At 41.8% G+C, this 16,004-nt stretch overlaps 74 pseudogenes; all 74 read right to left on the minus strand.

The window, feature by feature from the left end:
• Positions 1-51: 51 nt before the first annotated feature.
• LOC142671876 (5S ribosomal RNA) lies at positions 52-170 on the minus strand (annotated as a pseudogene).
• A 67-nt stretch (positions 171-237) lies between these two features.
• Positions 238-356, minus strand: LOC142672619 (5S ribosomal RNA; annotated as a pseudogene).
• A 67-nt stretch (positions 357-423) lies between these two features.
• Positions 424-542, minus strand: LOC142673113 (5S ribosomal RNA; annotated as a pseudogene).
• A 67-nt stretch (positions 543-609) lies between these two features.
• LOC142672663 (5S ribosomal RNA) lies at positions 610-728 on the minus strand (annotated as a pseudogene).
• Positions 729-795: 67 nt separating this feature from the next.
• Positions 796-914, minus strand: LOC142672961 (5S ribosomal RNA; annotated as a pseudogene).
• A 67-nt stretch (positions 915-981) lies between these two features.
• Positions 982-1,100, minus strand: LOC142673076 (5S ribosomal RNA; annotated as a pseudogene).
• Positions 1,101-1,167: 67 nt separating this feature from the next.
• Positions 1,168-1,286, minus strand: LOC142672095 (5S ribosomal RNA; annotated as a pseudogene).
• A 67-nt stretch (positions 1,287-1,353) lies between these two features.
• On the minus strand, positions 1,354-1,472 carry LOC142672406 (5S ribosomal RNA; annotated as a pseudogene).
• Positions 1,473-1,539: 67 nt separating this feature from the next.
• LOC142672362 (5S ribosomal RNA) lies at positions 1,540-1,658 on the minus strand (annotated as a pseudogene).
• Positions 1,659-1,725: 67 nt separating this feature from the next.
• On the minus strand, positions 1,726-1,844 carry LOC142672570 (5S ribosomal RNA; annotated as a pseudogene).
• Positions 1,845-1,911: 67 nt separating this feature from the next.
• LOC142672693 (5S ribosomal RNA) lies at positions 1,912-2,030 on the minus strand (annotated as a pseudogene).
• Positions 2,031-2,097: 67 nt separating this feature from the next.
• LOC142671414 (5S ribosomal RNA) lies at positions 2,098-2,216 on the minus strand (annotated as a pseudogene).
• A 67-nt stretch (positions 2,217-2,283) lies between these two features.
• Positions 2,284-2,402, minus strand: LOC142672295 (5S ribosomal RNA; annotated as a pseudogene).
• Positions 2,403-2,469: 67 nt separating this feature from the next.
• Positions 2,470-2,588, minus strand: LOC142671179 (5S ribosomal RNA; annotated as a pseudogene).
• Positions 2,589-2,655: 67 nt separating this feature from the next.
• On the minus strand, positions 2,656-2,774 carry LOC142671309 (5S ribosomal RNA; annotated as a pseudogene).
• A 254-nt stretch (positions 2,775-3,028) lies between these two features.
• Positions 3,029-3,147, minus strand: LOC142671415 (5S ribosomal RNA; annotated as a pseudogene).
• A 67-nt stretch (positions 3,148-3,214) lies between these two features.
• LOC142671173 (5S ribosomal RNA) lies at positions 3,215-3,333 on the minus strand (annotated as a pseudogene).
• A 67-nt stretch (positions 3,334-3,400) lies between these two features.
• On the minus strand, positions 3,401-3,519 carry LOC142672107 (5S ribosomal RNA; annotated as a pseudogene).
• Positions 3,520-3,586: 67 nt separating this feature from the next.
• Positions 3,587-3,705, minus strand: LOC142671416 (5S ribosomal RNA; annotated as a pseudogene).
• A 67-nt stretch (positions 3,706-3,772) lies between these two features.
• On the minus strand, positions 3,773-3,891 carry LOC142672119 (5S ribosomal RNA; annotated as a pseudogene).
• A 253-nt stretch (positions 3,892-4,144) lies between these two features.
• On the minus strand, positions 4,145-4,263 carry LOC142671885 (5S ribosomal RNA; annotated as a pseudogene).
• A 67-nt stretch (positions 4,264-4,330) lies between these two features.
• On the minus strand, positions 4,331-4,449 carry LOC142672988 (5S ribosomal RNA; annotated as a pseudogene).
• A 67-nt stretch (positions 4,450-4,516) lies between these two features.
• On the minus strand, positions 4,517-4,635 carry LOC142672617 (5S ribosomal RNA; annotated as a pseudogene).
• A 67-nt stretch (positions 4,636-4,702) lies between these two features.
• On the minus strand, positions 4,703-4,821 carry LOC142672178 (5S ribosomal RNA; annotated as a pseudogene).
• Positions 4,822-4,888: 67 nt separating this feature from the next.
• Positions 4,889-5,007, minus strand: LOC142672054 (5S ribosomal RNA; annotated as a pseudogene).
• Positions 5,008-5,074: 67 nt separating this feature from the next.
• On the minus strand, positions 5,075-5,193 carry LOC142672383 (5S ribosomal RNA; annotated as a pseudogene).
• Positions 5,194-5,260: 67 nt separating this feature from the next.
• Positions 5,261-5,379, minus strand: LOC142672055 (5S ribosomal RNA; annotated as a pseudogene).
• Positions 5,380-5,446: 67 nt separating this feature from the next.
• Positions 5,447-5,565, minus strand: LOC142672989 (5S ribosomal RNA; annotated as a pseudogene).
• Positions 5,566-5,632: 67 nt separating this feature from the next.
• Positions 5,633-5,751, minus strand: LOC142672618 (5S ribosomal RNA; annotated as a pseudogene).
• A 67-nt stretch (positions 5,752-5,818) lies between these two features.
• On the minus strand, positions 5,819-5,937 carry LOC142672181 (5S ribosomal RNA; annotated as a pseudogene).
• A 67-nt stretch (positions 5,938-6,004) lies between these two features.
• Positions 6,005-6,123, minus strand: LOC142672056 (5S ribosomal RNA; annotated as a pseudogene).
• A 67-nt stretch (positions 6,124-6,190) lies between these two features.
• LOC142672672 (5S ribosomal RNA) lies at positions 6,191-6,309 on the minus strand (annotated as a pseudogene).
• Positions 6,310-6,376: 67 nt separating this feature from the next.
• LOC142672410 (5S ribosomal RNA) lies at positions 6,377-6,495 on the minus strand (annotated as a pseudogene).
• A 67-nt stretch (positions 6,496-6,562) lies between these two features.
• On the minus strand, positions 6,563-6,681 carry LOC142671335 (5S ribosomal RNA; annotated as a pseudogene).
• A 253-nt stretch (positions 6,682-6,934) lies between these two features.
• Positions 6,935-7,053, minus strand: LOC142672694 (5S ribosomal RNA; annotated as a pseudogene).
• A 67-nt stretch (positions 7,054-7,120) lies between these two features.
• On the minus strand, positions 7,121-7,239 carry LOC142672296 (5S ribosomal RNA; annotated as a pseudogene).
• A 67-nt stretch (positions 7,240-7,306) lies between these two features.
• On the minus strand, positions 7,307-7,425 carry LOC142671180 (5S ribosomal RNA; annotated as a pseudogene).
• Positions 7,426-7,492: 67 nt separating this feature from the next.
• On the minus strand, positions 7,493-7,611 carry LOC142671321 (5S ribosomal RNA; annotated as a pseudogene).
• Positions 7,612-7,678: 67 nt separating this feature from the next.
• LOC142672051 (5S ribosomal RNA) lies at positions 7,679-7,797 on the minus strand (annotated as a pseudogene).
• A 67-nt stretch (positions 7,798-7,864) lies between these two features.
• On the minus strand, positions 7,865-7,983 carry LOC142671417 (5S ribosomal RNA; annotated as a pseudogene).
• A 253-nt stretch (positions 7,984-8,236) lies between these two features.
• LOC142672087 (5S ribosomal RNA) lies at positions 8,237-8,355 on the minus strand (annotated as a pseudogene).
• Positions 8,356-8,422: 67 nt separating this feature from the next.
• Positions 8,423-8,541, minus strand: LOC142671598 (5S ribosomal RNA; annotated as a pseudogene).
• Positions 8,542-8,608: 67 nt separating this feature from the next.
• On the minus strand, positions 8,609-8,727 carry LOC142671322 (5S ribosomal RNA; annotated as a pseudogene).
• Positions 8,728-8,980: 253 nt separating this feature from the next.
• On the minus strand, positions 8,981-9,099 carry LOC142673097 (5S ribosomal RNA; annotated as a pseudogene).
• Positions 9,100-9,166: 67 nt separating this feature from the next.
• LOC142672131 (5S ribosomal RNA) lies at positions 9,167-9,285 on the minus strand (annotated as a pseudogene).
• A 67-nt stretch (positions 9,286-9,352) lies between these two features.
• On the minus strand, positions 9,353-9,471 carry LOC142672681 (5S ribosomal RNA; annotated as a pseudogene).
• A 253-nt stretch (positions 9,472-9,724) lies between these two features.
• Positions 9,725-9,843, minus strand: LOC142671177 (5S ribosomal RNA; annotated as a pseudogene).
• Positions 9,844-9,910: 67 nt separating this feature from the next.
• LOC142672531 (5S ribosomal RNA) lies at positions 9,911-10,029 on the minus strand (annotated as a pseudogene).
• Positions 10,030-10,096: 67 nt separating this feature from the next.
• LOC142672143 (5S ribosomal RNA) lies at positions 10,097-10,215 on the minus strand (annotated as a pseudogene).
• A 67-nt stretch (positions 10,216-10,282) lies between these two features.
• On the minus strand, positions 10,283-10,401 carry LOC142672155 (5S ribosomal RNA; annotated as a pseudogene).
• A 67-nt stretch (positions 10,402-10,468) lies between these two features.
• LOC142671877 (5S ribosomal RNA) lies at positions 10,469-10,587 on the minus strand (annotated as a pseudogene).
• A 67-nt stretch (positions 10,588-10,654) lies between these two features.
• Positions 10,655-10,773, minus strand: LOC142672603 (5S ribosomal RNA; annotated as a pseudogene).
• Positions 10,774-10,840: 67 nt separating this feature from the next.
• On the minus strand, positions 10,841-10,959 carry LOC142672954 (5S ribosomal RNA; annotated as a pseudogene).
• A 67-nt stretch (positions 10,960-11,026) lies between these two features.
• LOC142671209 (5S ribosomal RNA) lies at positions 11,027-11,145 on the minus strand (annotated as a pseudogene).
• A 67-nt stretch (positions 11,146-11,212) lies between these two features.
• Positions 11,213-11,331, minus strand: LOC142672120 (5S ribosomal RNA; annotated as a pseudogene).
• Positions 11,332-11,398: 67 nt separating this feature from the next.
• Positions 11,399-11,517, minus strand: LOC142671917 (5S ribosomal RNA; annotated as a pseudogene).
• Positions 11,518-11,584: 67 nt separating this feature from the next.
• Positions 11,585-11,703, minus strand: LOC142672303 (5S ribosomal RNA; annotated as a pseudogene).
• Positions 11,704-11,770: 67 nt separating this feature from the next.
• LOC142671798 (5S ribosomal RNA) lies at positions 11,771-11,889 on the minus strand (annotated as a pseudogene).
• A 67-nt stretch (positions 11,890-11,956) lies between these two features.
• Positions 11,957-12,075, minus strand: LOC142673114 (5S ribosomal RNA; annotated as a pseudogene).
• A 67-nt stretch (positions 12,076-12,142) lies between these two features.
• Positions 12,143-12,261, minus strand: LOC142671201 (5S ribosomal RNA; annotated as a pseudogene).
• Positions 12,262-12,328: 67 nt separating this feature from the next.
• Positions 12,329-12,447, minus strand: LOC142672962 (5S ribosomal RNA; annotated as a pseudogene).
• A 67-nt stretch (positions 12,448-12,514) lies between these two features.
• LOC142671584 (5S ribosomal RNA) lies at positions 12,515-12,633 on the minus strand (annotated as a pseudogene).
• Positions 12,634-12,700: 67 nt separating this feature from the next.
• On the minus strand, positions 12,701-12,819 carry LOC142672167 (5S ribosomal RNA; annotated as a pseudogene).
• A 67-nt stretch (positions 12,820-12,886) lies between these two features.
• LOC142672066 (5S ribosomal RNA) lies at positions 12,887-13,005 on the minus strand (annotated as a pseudogene).
• A 67-nt stretch (positions 13,006-13,072) lies between these two features.
• Positions 13,073-13,191, minus strand: LOC142671804 (5S ribosomal RNA; annotated as a pseudogene).
• A 67-nt stretch (positions 13,192-13,258) lies between these two features.
• Positions 13,259-13,377, minus strand: LOC142672689 (5S ribosomal RNA; annotated as a pseudogene).
• Positions 13,378-13,444: 67 nt separating this feature from the next.
• On the minus strand, positions 13,445-13,563 carry LOC142672364 (5S ribosomal RNA; annotated as a pseudogene).
• Positions 13,564-13,816: 253 nt separating this feature from the next.
• LOC142671391 (5S ribosomal RNA) lies at positions 13,817-13,935 on the minus strand (annotated as a pseudogene).
• A 67-nt stretch (positions 13,936-14,002) lies between these two features.
• On the minus strand, positions 14,003-14,121 carry LOC142672179 (5S ribosomal RNA; annotated as a pseudogene).
• An 811-nt stretch (positions 14,122-14,932) lies between these two features.
• On the minus strand, positions 14,933-15,051 carry LOC142672982 (5S ribosomal RNA; annotated as a pseudogene).
• A 67-nt stretch (positions 15,052-15,118) lies between these two features.
• On the minus strand, positions 15,119-15,237 carry LOC142673115 (5S ribosomal RNA; annotated as a pseudogene).
• A 67-nt stretch (positions 15,238-15,304) lies between these two features.
• Positions 15,305-15,423, minus strand: LOC142671916 (5S ribosomal RNA; annotated as a pseudogene).
• A 67-nt stretch (positions 15,424-15,490) lies between these two features.
• On the minus strand, positions 15,491-15,609 carry LOC142671823 (5S ribosomal RNA; annotated as a pseudogene).
• Positions 15,610-15,862: 253 nt separating this feature from the next.
• Positions 15,863-15,981, minus strand: LOC142671983 (5S ribosomal RNA; annotated as a pseudogene).
• Positions 15,982-16,004: the final 23 nt, after the last annotated feature.

Raw genomic sequence — 16,004 nt, forward strand, 5'->3', positions numbered from 1 at the left:
CATAGTCCTATTTAATCTATTGTGAAACAAAATCTAAACAACATAATAAAAAGTCAACCGCACCACGGATTCCCAGACAGTCTCCCACACTGGTACTAGCGAGGGCTTAAGCTGTGTAACTTCTGCGATCTGACGAGAGCAGGGACATTCAGCTTAGAATGGCCATTGACATTAAATGCTTTAATCCATAGTCCTTTTTAATCGATTGTGAAACAAAATCTAAACGACATAATAAAAATTCAACCGCACCACGGATTCCCAGACAGTCTCCCACACTGTTACTAGCGAGGCCTTAAGCTGTGTAACTTCTGCGATCTGAAGAGAGCAGGCACATTCAGCTTAGAATGGCCATTGACATTAAAAGCCTTAATCCATAGTCCTATTTAATCTATTGTGAAACAAAATCTAAACAACATAATAAAAAGTCAACCACACCACGGATTCCCAGACAGTCTCCCACACTGGTACTAGTGAGGCCTTAAGCTGTGTAACTTCTGCGTTCTGACGAGAGCAGGCACATTCAGCTTAGAATGGCCATTGACGTTAAATGCTTTAATCCATAGTCCTATTTAATCTATTGTGAAACAAAATCTAAACGACATAATAAAAAGTCAACCGCACCACGGATTCACAGACAGTCTCCCACACTGGTACTAGCGAGGCCTTAAGCTGTGTAACTTCTGCGATCTGACGAGAGGAGGCACATTCAGCTTAGAATGGCCATTGACATTAAATGCTTTAATCCATAGTCCTTTTTAATCGATTGTGAAACAAAATCTAAACGACATAATAAAAAGTCAACCGCACCACGGATTCCCAGTCAGTCTCCCACACTGGTACTAGCGAGGCCTTAAGCTGTGTAACTTCTGCGATCTGACGAGAGCAGGCACATTCAGCTTAGAATGGCCATTGACATTAAATGCCTTAATCCATAGTCCTTTTTAATCGATTGTGAAACAAAATCTAAACGACATAATAAAAAGTCAACCGCACCACGGATTCCCAGACAGTCTCCCACACTAGTACTAGCGAGGCCTTAAGCTGTGTAACTTCTGCGATCTGACGAGAGCAGGGACATTCAGCTAAGAATGGCCATTGACGTTAAATGCTTTAATCCATAGTCCTTTTTAATCGATTGTGAAACAAAATCTAAACGACATAATAAAAAGTCAACCGCACCACGGATTCCCAGACAGTCTCCCACACTGGTACTAGCGAGGCCTTAAGCTGTGTAACTTCTGCGATCTGACGAGAGCAGGCACATTCAGCTTAGAATGGCCATTGACATTAAATGCTTTAATCCATAGTCCTTTTTAATCGATTGTGAAACAAAATCTAAACGACATAATAAAAATTCAACCGCACCACGGATTCCCAGACAGTCTCCCACACTGGTACTAGCGAGGCCTTAAGCTGTGTAACTTCTGCGATCTGACAAGAGCAGGGACATTCAGCTTAGAATGGCCATTGACATTAAATGCTTTAATCCATAGTCCTTTTTAATCGATTGTGAAACAAAATCTAAACGACATAATAAAAAGTCAACCGCACCACGGATTCCCAGACAGTCTCCCACACTGGTACTAGCGAGGCGTTAAGCTGTGTAACTTCTGCGATCTAACGAGAGCAGGGACATTCAGCTTAGAATGGCCATTGACATTAAAGGCTTTAATCCATAGTCCTTTTTAATCGATTGTGAAACAAAATCTAAACGACATAATAAAAATTCAACCGCACCACGGATTCCCAGACAGTGTCCCACACTGGTACTAGCGAGGCCTTAAGCTGTGTAACTTCTGCGTTCTGACCAGAGCAGGCACATTCAGCTTAGAATGGCCATTGACGTTAAATGCTTTAATCCATAGTCCTATTTAATCTATTGTGAAACAAAATCGAAACGACATAATAAAAATTCAACCGCACCACGGATTCCCAGACAGTCTCCCACACTGGTACTAGCGAGTCCTTAAGCTGTGTAACTTCTGCGATCTGACGAGAGCAGGGACATTCAGCTTAGAATGGCCATTGACATTAAATGCTTTAATCCATAGTCCTTTTTAATCGATTGTGAAACAAAATCTAAACGACATAATAAAAATTCAACCGCACCACGGATTCCCAGACAGTCTCCCACACTGGTACTAGCGAGGCCTTAAGCTGTGTAACTTCTGCGATCTGACGAGAGCAGGCACATTCAGCTTAGAATGGCCATTGACGTTAAATGATTTAATCCATAGTCCTATTTAATCTATTGTGAAACAAAATCAAAACGACATAATAAAAAGTCAACCGCACCACGTATTCCCAGACAGTCTCCCACACTGGTACTAGCGAGGCGTTAAGCTGTGTAACTTCTGCGATCTAACGAGAGCAGGCACATTCAGCTTAGAATGGCCATTAACATTAAATGCTTTAATCCATAGTCCTTTTTAATCGATTGTGAAACAAAATCTAAACGACATAATAAAAAGTCAACCGCACCACGGATTCCCAGACAGTCTCCCACACTGGTACTAGCGAGGCCTTAAGCTGTGTGACTTCTGCGATCTGACGAGAGCAGGCACATTCAGCTTAGAATGGCCATTGACATTAAATGCTTTAATCCATAGTCCTTTTTAATCGATTGTGAAACAAAATCTAAACGACATAATAAAAAGTCAACCGCACCACGGATTCCCAGACAGTCTCCCACACTGGTACTAGCGAGGCCTTAAGCTGTGTAACTTCTGCGATCTGACGAGAGCAGGGACATTCAGCTTAGAATGGCCGTTGACATTAAATGCTTTAATCCATAGTCCTTTTTAATCGATTGTGAAACAAAATCTAAACGACATAATAAAAATTCAACCGCACCACAGATTCCCAGACAGTCTCCCACACACGGTACTAGCGAGGCCTTAAGCTGTGTAACTTCTGCGATCTGACGAGAGCAGGCACATTCAGCTTAGAATGGCCATTAACATTAAATGCTTTAATCCATAGTCCTTTTTAATCGATTGTGAAACAAAATCTAAACGACATATTAAAAATTCAACCGCACCACGGATTCCCAGACAGTCTCCCACACTGGTACTAGCGAGGCCTTAAGCTGTGTAACTTCTGCGATCTGACGAGAGCAGGCACATTCAGCTTAGAATGGCCATTGACATTAAAAGCCTTAATCCATAGTCCTATTTAATCTATTGTGAAACAAAATCTAAACGACATAATAAAAAGTCAACCGCACCACGGATTCCCAGACAGTCTCCCACACTGGTACTAGTGAGGCCTTAAGCTGTGTAACTTCTGCGTTCTGACGAGAGCAGGCACATTCAGCTTAGAATGGCCATTGACGTTAAATGCTTTAATCCATAGTCCTATTTAATCTATTGTGAAACAAAATCTAAACGACATAATAAAAAGTCAACCGCACCACGGATTCCCAGACAGTCTCCCACACTGGTACTAGCGAGGCCTTAAGCTGTGTAACTTCTGCGATCTGACGAGAGCAGGCACATTCAGCTTAGAATGGCCATTGACATTAAATGCTTTAATCCATAGTCCTTTTTATTCGATTGTGAAACAAAATCTAAACGACATAATAAAAATTCAACCGCACCACGGATTCCCAGACAGTCTCCCACACTGGTACTAGCGAGGCCTTAAGCTGTGTAACTTCTGCGATCTGACGAGAGCAGGCACATTCAGCTTAGAATGGCCATTGACATTAAATGCTTTAATCCATAGTCCTTTTTAATCGATTGTGAAACAAAATCTAAACAACATAATAAAAAGTCAACCGCACCACGGATTCCCAGACAGTCTCCCACACTGGTACTAGCGAGGCCTTAAGCTGTGTAACTTCTGCGATCTGACGAGAGCAGGCACATTCAGCTTAGAATGGCCATTGACATTAAATGCTTTAATCCATAGTCCTTTTTAATCGATTGTGAAACAAAATCTAAACGACATAATAAAAATTCATCCACTCCACGGATTCCCAGACAGTCTCCCACACTGGTACTAGTGAGGCCTTAAGCTGTGTAACTTCTGCGATCTGACGAGAGCAGGCACATTCAGCTTAGAATGGCCATTGACGTTAAATGCTTTAATCCATAGTCCTATTTAATCTATTGTGAAACAAAATCTAAACGACATAATAAAAAGTCAACCGCACCACGGATTCCCAGACAGTCACCCACACTGGTACTAGCGAGGCCTTAAGCTGTGTAACTTCTACGATCTGACGAGAGCAGGCACATTCAGTTTAGAATGGCCATTGACATGAAATGCTTTAATCCATAGTCCTTTTTAATCGATTGTGAAACAAAATCTAAACGACATAATAAAAAGTCAACCGCACCACGGATTCCCAGACAGTCTCCCACACTGGTACTAGCGAGGCCTTAAGCTGTGTAACTTCTGCGATCTGACGAGAGCAGGGACATTCAGCTTAGAATGGCCATTGACATTAAATCCTTTAATCCATAGTCCTTTTTAATCGATTGTGAAACAAAATCTAAACGACATAATAAAAATTCAACCGCACCACGGATTCCCAGACAGTCTCCCACACTGGTACTAGCGAGGCCTTAAGCTGTGTAACTTCTGCGATCTGACGAGAGAAGGCACATTCAGCTTAGAATGGCCATTGACATTAAATGCTTTAATCCATAGTCCTTTTTAATCGATTGTGAAACAAAATCTAAACGACATAATAAAAAGTAAACCGCACCACGGATTCCCAGACAGTCTCCCTCACTGGTACTAGCGAGGCCTTAAGCTGTGTAACTTCTGCGATCTGACGAGAGCAGGGACATTCAGCTTAGAATGGCCATTGACATTAAATGCTTTAATCCATAGTCCTTTTTAATCGATTGTGAAACAAAATCTAAACGACATAATAAAAAGTCAACCGCTCCACGGATTCCCAGACAGTCTCCCACACTGGTACTAGCGAGGCCTTAAGCTGTGTAACGTCTGCGATCTAACGAGAGCAGGCACATTCAGCTTAGAATGGCCATTGACATTAAAAGCTTTAATCCATAGTCCTTTTTAATCGATTGTGAAACAAAATCTAAACGACATAATAAAAAGTCAACCTCACCACGGATTCCCTTACAGTCTCCCACACTGGTACTAGCGAGGCCTTAAGCTGTGTAACTTCTGCGATCTGACGAGAGCAGGGACATTCAGCTTAGAATGGCCATTGACATTAAATGCTTTAATCCATAGTCCTTTTTAATCGATTGTGAAACAAAATCTAAACGACATAATAAAAAGTCAACCGCTCCACGGATTCCCAGACAGTCTCCCACACTGGTACTAGCGAGGCCTTAAGCTGTGTAACGTCTGCGATCTAACGAGAGCAGGCACATTCAGCTTAGAATGGCCATTGACATGAAATGCTTTAATCCATAGTCCTTTTTAATCGATTGTGAAACAAAATCTAAACGACATAATAAAAAGTCAACCGCACCACGGATTCCCAGACAGTCTCCCACACTGGTACTAGCGAGGCCTTAAGCTGTGTAACTTCTGCGATCTGACGAGAGCAGGGACATTCAGCTTAGAATGGCCATTGACATTAAATCCTTTAATCCATAGTCCTTTTTAATCGATTGTGAAACAAAATCTAAACGACATAATAAAAATTCAACCGCACCACGGATTCCCAGACAGTCTCCCACACTGGTACTAGCGAGGCCTTAAGCTGTGTAACTTCTGCGATCTGACGAGAGAAGGCACATTCAGCTTAGAATGGCCATTGACATTAAATGCTTTAATCCATAGTCCTTTTTAATCGATTGTGAAACAAAATCTAAACGACATAATAAAAAGTAAACCGCACCACGGATTCCCAGACAGTCTCCCTCACTGGTACTAGCGAGGCCTTAAGCTGTGTAACTTCTGCGATCTGACGAGAGCAGGGACATTCAGCTTAGAATGGCCATTGACATTAAATGCTTTAATCCATAGTCCTTTTTAATCGATTGTGAAACAAAATCTAAACGACATAATAAAAAGTCAACCGCTCCACGGATTCCCAGACAGTCTCCCACACTGGTACTAGCGAGGCCTTAAGCTGTGTAACGTCTGCGATCTAACGAGAGCAGGCACATTCAGCTTAGAATGGCCATTGACATTAAAAGCTTTAATCCATAGTCCTTTTTAATCGATTGTGAAACAAAATCTAAACGACATAATAAAAAGTCAACCTCACCACGGATTCCCTTACAGTCTCCCACACTGGTACTAGCGAGGCCTTAAGCTGTGTAAGTTCTGCGATCTGACGAGAGCAGGCACATTCAGCTTAGAATGGCCATTGACATTAAAAGCCTTAATCCATAGTCCTATTTAATCTATTGTGAAACATAATCTAAACAACATAATAAAAATTCAACCGCACCACGGATTCCCAGACAGTCTCCCACACTGGTACTAGCGAGGACTTAAGCTATGTAACTTCTGCGTTCTGACGAGAGCAGGCACATTCAGCTTAGAATGGCCATTGACGTTAAATGCTTTAATCTATAGTCCTTTTTAATCGATTGTGAAACAAAATCTAAACGACATAATAAAAAGTCAACCGCACCACGGATTCCCAGACAGTCTCCCACACTTGTACTAGCGAGGCCTTAAGCTGTGTAACTTCTGCGATCTGACGAGAGCAGGCACATTCAGCTTAGAATGGCCATTGACATTAAATGCTTTAATCCATAGTCCTTTTTAATCGATTGTGAAACAAAATCTAAACGACATAATAAAAAGTCAACAGCACCACGGATTCCCAGACAGTCTCCCACACTGGTACTAGCGATGCCTTAAGCTGCGCAACTTCGGCGATATGACGAGAGCAGGGACATTCAGCTTAGAATGGCCATTGACATTAAATGCTTTAATCCATAGTCCTATTTAATCTATTGTGAAACAAAATCTAAACGACATAATAAAAATTCAACCGCACCACGGATTCCCAGACAGTCTCCCACACTGGTACTAGCGAGTCCTTAAGCTGTGTAACTTCTGCGATCTGACGAGAGCAGGGACATTCAGCTTAGAATGGCCATTGACATTAAATGCTTTAATCCATAGTCCTTTTTAATCGATTGTGAAACAAAATCTAAACGACATAATAAAAAGTCAACCGCACCACGTATTCCCAGACAGTCTCCCACACTGGTACTAGCGAGGCGTTAAGCTGTGTAACTTCTGCGATCTAACGAGAGCAGGCACATTCAGCTTAGAATGGCCATTAACATTAAATGCTTTAATCCATAGTCCTTTTTAATCGATTGTGAAACAAAATCTAAACGACATAATAAAAAGTCAACCGCACCACGGATTCCCAGACAGTCTCCCACACTGGTACTAGCGAGGCCTTAAGCTGTGTGACTTCTGCGATCTGACGAGAGCAGGCACATTCAGCTTAGAATGGCCATTGACATTAAATGCTTTAATCCATAGTCCTTTTTAATCGATTGTGAAACAAAATCTAAACGACATAATAAAAAGTCAACCGCACCACGGATTCCCAGACAGTCTCCCACACTGGTACTAGCGAGGCCTTAAGCTGTGTAACTTCTGCGATCTGACGAGAGCAGGGACATTCAGCTTAGAATGGCCGTTGACATTAAATGCTTTAATCCATAGTCCTTTTTAATCGATTGTGAAACAAAATCTAAACGACATAATAAAAATTCAACCGCACCACAGATTCCCAGACAGTCTCCCACACTGGTACTAGCGAGGCCTTAAGCTGTGTAACTTCTGCGATCTGACGAGAGCAGGCACATTCAGCTTAGAATGGCCATTAACATTAAATGCTTTAATCCATAGTCCTTTTTAATCGATTGTGAAACAAAATCTAAACGACATATTAAAAATTCAACCGCACCACGGATTCCCAGACAGTCTCCCACACTGGTACTAGCGAGGCCTTAAGCTGTGTAACTTCTGCGATCTGACGAGAGCAGGCACATTCAGCTTAGAATGGCCATTGACGTTAAATGCTTTAATCCATAGTCCTATTTAATCTATTGTGAAACAAAATCTAAACGACATAATAAAAAGTCAACCGCACCACGGATTCCCAGACAGTCTCCCACACTGGTACTAGCGAGGCGTTAAGCTGTGTAACTTCTGCGATCTAACAAGAGCAGGGACATTCAGCTTAGAATGGCCATTGACGTTAAAGGCTTTAAACCATAGTCCTTTTTAATCGATTGTGAAACAAAATCTAAACGACATAATAAAAATTCAACCGCACCACGGATTCCCAGACAGTCTCCCACACTGGTACTAGCGAGGCCTTAAGCTGTGTAACTTCTGCGTTCTGACCAGAGCAGGCACATTCAGCTTAGAATGGCCATTGACGTTAAATGCTTTAATCCATAGTCCTATTTAATCTATTGTGAAACAAAATCGAAACGACATAATAAAAAGTGAACCGCACCACGGATTCCCAGACAGTCTCCCACACTGGTACTAGCGAGGCCTTAAGCTGTGTAACTTCTGCGATCTGACGAGAGCAGGCACATTCAGCTTAGAATGGCCATTGACATTAAATGCTTTAATCCATAGTACTTTTTAATCGATTGTGAAACAAAATCTAAACGACATAATAAAAAGTAAACCGCACCACGGATTCCCAGACAGTCTCCCACACTGGTACTAGCGAGGCCTTAAGCTGTGTAACTTCTGCGATCTGACGAGAGCAGGCACATTCAGCTTAGAATGGCCATTGACATTAAATGCTTTAATCCATAGTCCTTTTTAATCGATTGTGAAACAAAATCTAAACGACATAATAAAAATTCAACCGCACCACGGATTCCCAGACAGTCTCCCACACTGGTGCTAGCGAGGACTTAAGCTGTGTAACTTCTGCGATCTGACGAGAGCAGGCACATTCAGCTTAGAATGGCCATTGACATTAAATCCTTTAATCCATAGTCCTATTTAATCTATTGTGAAACAAAATCTAAACTACATAATAAAAAGTCAACAGCACCACGGATTCCCAGACAGTCTCCCACACTGGTACTAGCGAGGCGTTAAGCTGCGTAACTTCTGCGATCTAACGAGAGCAGGCACATTCAGCTTAGAATGGCCATTGACATTAAATGCTTTAATCCATAGTCCTTTTTAATCGATTGTGAAACAAAATCTAAACGACATAATAAAAAGTCAACCGCACCACGGATTCCCAGACAGTCTCCCACACTGGTACTAGCGAGGCCTTAAGCTGTGTAACTTCTGCGATCTGACGAGAGCAGGCACATTCAGCTTAGAATGGCCATTGACATTAAAAGCCTTAATCCATAGTCCTATTTAATCTATTGTGAAACAAAATCTAAACAACATAATAAAAAGTCAACCGCACCACGGATTCCCAGACAGTCTCCCACACTGGTACTAGCGAGGGCTTAAGCTGTGCAACTTCTGCGATCTGACGAGAGCAGGGACATTCAGCTTAGAATGGCCATTGACATTAAATGCTTTAATCCATAGTCCTTTTTAATCGATTGTGAAACAAAATCTAAACAACATAATAAAAATTCAACCGCACCACGGATTCCCAGACAGTCTCCCACAGTGGTACTAGCGAGGCCTTAAGCTGTGTAACTTCTGCGATCTGACGAGAGGAGGGACATTCAGCTTAGAATGGCCATTGACATTAAATGCTTTAATCCATAGTCCTATTTAATCTATTGTGAAACAAAATCTAAACAACATAATAAAAAGTCAACCGCACCACGGATTCCCAGACAGTCTCCCACATTGGTACTAGCGAGGCCTTAAGCCGTGTAACTTCTGCGATCTGACGAGAGCAGGCACATTCAGCTTAGAATGGCCATTGACATTAAAAGCCTTAATCCATAGTCCTATTTAATCTATTGTGAAACAAAATCTAAACAACATAATAAAAAGTCAACCGCACCACGGATTCCCAGACAGTCTCCCAAACTGGTACTAGCGAGGCCTTAAGCTGTGTAACTTCTGCGATCTGACGAGAGGAGGGACATTCAGCTTAGAATGGCCATTGACATCAAATGCTTTAATCCATAGTCCTATTTAATCTATTGTGAAACAAAATCTAAACAACATAATAAAAAGTCAACCGCACCACGGATTCCCAGACAGTCTCCCACACTGGTACTAGCGAGGCCTTAAGCTGTGTAACTTCTGCGATCTGACGAGAGCAGGCACATTCAGCTTAGAATGGCCATTGACATTAAATGCTTTAATCCATAGTCCTTTTTAATCGATTGTGAAACAAAATCTAAACGACATAATAAAAAGTCAACCGCACCACGGATTCCCAGACAGTCTCCCACACTGGTACTAGCGAGGCCTTAAGCTGTGTAACTTCTGCGATCTGACGAGAGCAGGCACATTCAGCTTAGAATGGCCATTGACATTAAAAGCCTTAATCCATAGTCCTATTTAATCTATTGTGAAACAAAATCTAAACAACATAATAAAAAGTCAACCGCACCACGGATTCCCAGACAGTCTCCCACACTGGTACTAGCGAGGGCTTAAGCTGTGTAACTTCTGCGATCTGACGAGAGCAGGGACATTCAGCTTAGAATGGCCATTGACATCAAATGCTTTAATCCATAGTCCTTTTTAATCGATTGTGAAACAAAATCTAAACGACATAATAAAAATTCAACCGCACCACGGATTCCCAGACAGTCTCCCACACTGGTACTAGCGAGGCCTTAAGCTGTGTAACTTCTGCGTTCTGACGAGAGAAGGGACATTCAGCTTAGAATGGCCATTGACGTTAAACGCTTTAATCCATAGTCCTATTTAATCTATTGTGAAACAAAATCTAAACGACATAATAAAAATTCAACCGCACCACGGATTCCCAGACAGTCTCCCATACTGGTACTAGCGAGGCCTTAAGCTGTGTAACTTCTGCGATCTGACGAGAGCAGGTACATTCAGCTTAGAATGGCCATTGACATTAAATGCTTTAATCCATAGTCCTTTTTAATCGATTGTGAAACAAAATCTAAACAACATAATAATAAGTCAACCGCACCACGGATTCCCAGACAGTCTCCCACACTGGTACTAGCGAGGCCTTAAGCTGTGTAACTTCTGCAATCTGACGAGAGCAGGCACATTCAGCTTAGAATGGCAATTGACATTAAATGCTTTAATCCATAGTCCTTTTTAATCGATTGTGAAACAAAATCTAAACGACATAATAAAAAGTCAACCGCACCACGGATTCCCAGACAGTCTCCCACACTGGTACTAGCGAGGCGTTAAGCTGTGTAACTTCTGCGATCTAACGAGAGCAGGCACATTCAGCTTAGAATGGCCATTGACATTAAATGCTTTAATCCATAGTCCTTTTTAATCGATTGTGAAACAAAATCTAAACGACATAATAAAAAGTCAACCGCACCACAGATTCCCAGACAGTCTCCCACACTGGAACTAGCGAGGCCTTAAGCTGTGTAACTTCTGCGTTCGGACGAGAGCAGGCACATTCAGCTTAGAATAGCCATTGACGTTAAATGCTTTAATCCACAGTCCTATTTAATCTATTGTGAAAAAAAATCTAAACGACATAATAAAAAGTCAACCGCACCACGGATTCCCAGACAGTCTCCCACACTGGTACTAGTGAGGCGTTAAGCTGTGTAACTTCTGCGATCTAACGAGAGCAGGCACATTCAGCTTAGAATGGCCATTGACAGTAAATGCTTTAATCCATAGTCCTTTTTAATCGATTGTGAAACAAAATCTAAACGACATAATAAAAAGTAAACCGCACCACGGATTCCCAGACAGTCTCCCACACTGGTACTAGCGAGGTCTTAAGCTGTGTAACTTCTGCGATCTGACGAGAGCAGGCACATTCAGCTTAGAATGGCCATTGACATTAAAAGCCTTAATCCATAGTCCTATTTAATCTATTGTGAAACAAAATCTAAACAACATAATAAAAAGTCAACCACACCACGGATTCCCAGACAGTCTCCCACACTGGTACTAGTGAGGCCTTAAGCTGTGTAACTTCTGCGTTCTGACGAGAGCAGGCACATTCAGCTTAGAATGGCCATTGACGTTAAATGCTTTAATCCATAGTCCTATTTAATCTATTGTGAAACAAAATCTAAACGACATAATAAAAAGGCAACCGCACCACGGATTCCCAGACAGTCTCCCACACTGGTACTAGCGAGGCCTTAAGCTGTGTAACTTCTGCGATCTGACGAGAGCAGGCACATTCAGCTTAGAATGGCCATTGACATTAAATGCTTTAATCCATAGTCCTTTTTAATCGATTGTGAAACAAAATCTAAACGACATAATAAAAAGTCAACCGCACCACGGATTCCCAGTCAGTCTCCCACACTGGTACTAGCGAGGCCTTAAGCTGTGTAACTTCTGCGATCTGACGAGAGCAGGCACATTCAGCTTAGAATGGCCATTGACATTAAATGTCTTAATCCATAGTCCTTTTTAATCGATTGTGAAACAAAATCTAAACGACATAATAAAAAGTCAACCACACCACGGATTCCCAGACAGTCTCCCACACTGGTACTAGCGAGGCCTTAAGCTGTGTAACTTCTGCGATCTGACGAGAGCAGGGACATTCAGCTAAGAATGGCCATTGACGTTAAATACTTTAATCCATAGTCCTTTTTAATCGATTGTGAAACAAAATCTAAACGACATAATAAAAAGTCAACCGCACCACGGATTCCCAGACAGTCTCCCACACTGGTACTAGCGAGGCCTTAAGCTGTGTAACTTCTGCGATCTGACGAGAGCAGGCACATTCAGCTTAGAATGGCCATTGACATTAAATGCTTTAATCCATAGTCCTTTTTAATCGATTGTGAAACAAAATCTAAACGACATAATAAAAATTCAACCGCACCACGGATTCCCAGACAGTCTCCCACACTGGTACTAGCGAGGCCTTAAGCTGTGTAACTTCTGCGATCTGACGAGATCAGGCACATTCAGCTTAGAATGGCCATTGACATCAAATTCTTTAATCCATAGTCCTTTTTAGTCGATTGTGAAACAAAATCTAAACGACATAATAAAAAGTCAACCGCACCACGGATTCCCAGACAGTCTCCCACACTGGTACTAGCGAGGCCTTATGCTGTGTAACTTCTGCGATCTGACGAGAGCAGGGACATTCAGCTTAGAATGGCCATTGACATTAAATGCTTTAATCCATAGTCCTTTTTAATCGATTGTGAAACAAAATCTAAACGACATAATAAAAATTCAACCGCACCACGGATTCCCAGACAGTCTCCCACACTGGTACTAGCGAGGCGTTAAGCTGTGTAACTTCTGCGATCTAACGAGAGCAGGCACATTCAGCTTAGAATGGCCATTGACATTAAATGCTTTAATCCATAGTCCTTTTTAATCGATTGTGAAACAAAATCTAAACGACATAATAAAAAGTCAACCGCACCACGGATTCCCAGACAGTCTCCCACACTGGTACTAGCGAGGCGTTAAGCTGTGTAACTTCTGCGATCTAACGAGAGCAGGGACATTCAGCTTAGAATGGCCATTGACATTAAAGGCTTTAATCCATAGTCCTTTTTAATCGATTGTGAAACAAAATCTAAACGACATAATAAAAATTCAACCGCACCACGGATTCCCAGACAGTCTCCCACACTGGTACTAGCGAGGCGTTAAGCTGTGTAACTTCTGCGATCTAACGAGAGCAGGCACATTCAGCTTAGAATGGCCATTAACATTAAATACTTTAATCCATAGTCCTTTTTAATCGATTGTGAAACAAAATCTAAACGACATAATAAAAAGTCAACCGCACCACGGATTCCCAGACAGTCTCCCACACTGGTACTAGCGAGGCCTTAAGCTGTGTAACTTCTGCAATCTGACGAGAGCAGGCACATTCAGCTTAGAATGGCCATTGACATTAAATTCTTTAATCCATAGTCCTTTTTAATCGATTGTGAAACAAAATCTAAACGACATAATAAAAAGTCAACCGCACCACGGATTCCCAGACAGTCTCCCACACTGGTACTAGCGAGGCCTTAAGCTGTGTAACTTCTGCGATCTGACGAGAGCAGGCACATTCAGCTTAGAATGGCCATTGACATTAAATGCTTTAATCCATAGTCCTTTTTAATCGATTGTGAAACAAAATCTAAACGACATAATAAAAAGTCAACCGCACCACGGATTCCCAGACAGTCTCCCACACTGGTACTAGCGAGGCGTTAAGCTGGGTAACTTCTGCGATCTAACGAGAGAAGGCACATTCAGCTTAGAATGGCCATTGACATTAAATGCTTTAATCCATAGTCCATTTTAATCGATTGTGAAACAAAATCTAAACGACATAATAAAAAGTCAACCGCACCACGGAGTCCCAGACAGTCTCCCACACTGGTACTAGCGAGGCCTTAAGCTGTGTAACTTCTGCGATCTGACGAGAGAAGGCACATTCAGCTTAGAATGGCCATTGACATTAAAAGCCTTAATCCATAGTCCTATTTAATCTATTGTGAAACAAAATCTAAACAACATAATAAAAATTCAATTACACCACGGATTCATGGACAGTCTCCCACACTGGTACTAGCGAGGCCTTAAGCTGTGTAACTTCTGCGTTAGGACGAGAGCAGGCACATTCAGCTTATAAGGGCCATTGACGTTAAATGCTTTAATCCACAGTCCTATTTAATCTATTGTGAAAAAAAATCTAAACGACATAATAAAAAGTCAACCGCACCACGGATTCCCAGACAGTCTCCCACACTGGTACTAGTGAGGTGTTAAACTGTGTAACTTCTGCGATCTAACGAGAGCAGGCACATTCAGCTTAGAATGGCCATTGACAGTAAATGCTTTAATCCATAGTCCTTTTTAATCGATTGTGAAACAAAATCTAAACGACATAATAAAAAGTCAACCGCACCACGGATTCCCAGACAGTCTCCCACACTGGTACTAGCGAGGCCTTAAGCTGTGTAACTTCTGCGATCTGACGAGAGCAGGCACATTCAGCTTAGAATGGCAATTGACATTAAAATCCTTAATCCATAGTCCTATTTAATCTATTGTGAAACAAAATCTAAACAACATAATAAAAAGTCAACCACACCACGGATTCCCAGACAGTCTCCCACACTGGTACTAGTGAGGCCTTAAGCTGTGTAACTTCTGCGTTCTGACGAGAGCAGGCACATTCAGCTTAGAATGGCCATTGACGTTAAATGCTTTAATCCATAGTCCTATTTAATCTATTGTGAAACAAAATCTAAACGACATAATAAAAAGTCAACCGCACCATGGATTCCCAGACAGTTTCCCACACTGGTACTAGCGAGGCCTTAAGCTGTGTAACTTCTGCGATCTGACGAGAGCAGGCACATTCAGCTTAGAATGGCCATTGACATTAAATTCTTTAATCCATAGTCCTTTTTAATCGATTGTGAAACAAAATCTAAACAACATAATAAAAAGTCAACCGCACCACGGATTCCCAGACAGTCTCCCACACTGGTACTAGCGAGGCCTTAAGCTGTGTAACTTCTGCGATCTGACGAGAGCAGGCACATTCAGCTTATAATGGCCATTGACATTAAATGCTTTAATCCATAGTCCTTTTTAATCGATTGTGAAACAAAATCTAAACGACATAATAAAAAGTCAACCGCACCACGGATTCCCAGACAGTCTCCCACACTGGTACTAGCGAGGCGTTAAGCTGGGTAACTTCTGCGATCTAACGAGAGAAGGCACATTCAGCTTAGAATGGCCATTGACATTAAATGGTTTAATCCATAGTCCTATTTAATCGATTGTGAAACAAAATCTAAACGACATAATAAAAAGTCAACCGCACCACGGATTCCCAGACAGTCTCCCACACTGGTACTAGCGAGGCCTTAAGCTGTGTAACTTCTGCGATCTGACGAGAGAAGGCACATTCAGCTTAGAATGGCCATTGACATTAAAAGCCTTAATCCATAGTC

Source organism: Rhinoderma darwinii (genome assembly GCF_050947455.1).
Source record: "Rhinoderma darwinii isolate aRhiDar2 chromosome 1 unlocalized genomic scaffold, aRhiDar2.hap1 SUPER_1_unloc_28, whole genome shotgun sequence".
In the NCBI taxonomy this organism is placed as follows: domain Eukaryota; kingdom Metazoa; phylum Chordata; class Amphibia; order Anura; family Rhinodermatidae; genus Rhinoderma; species Rhinoderma darwinii.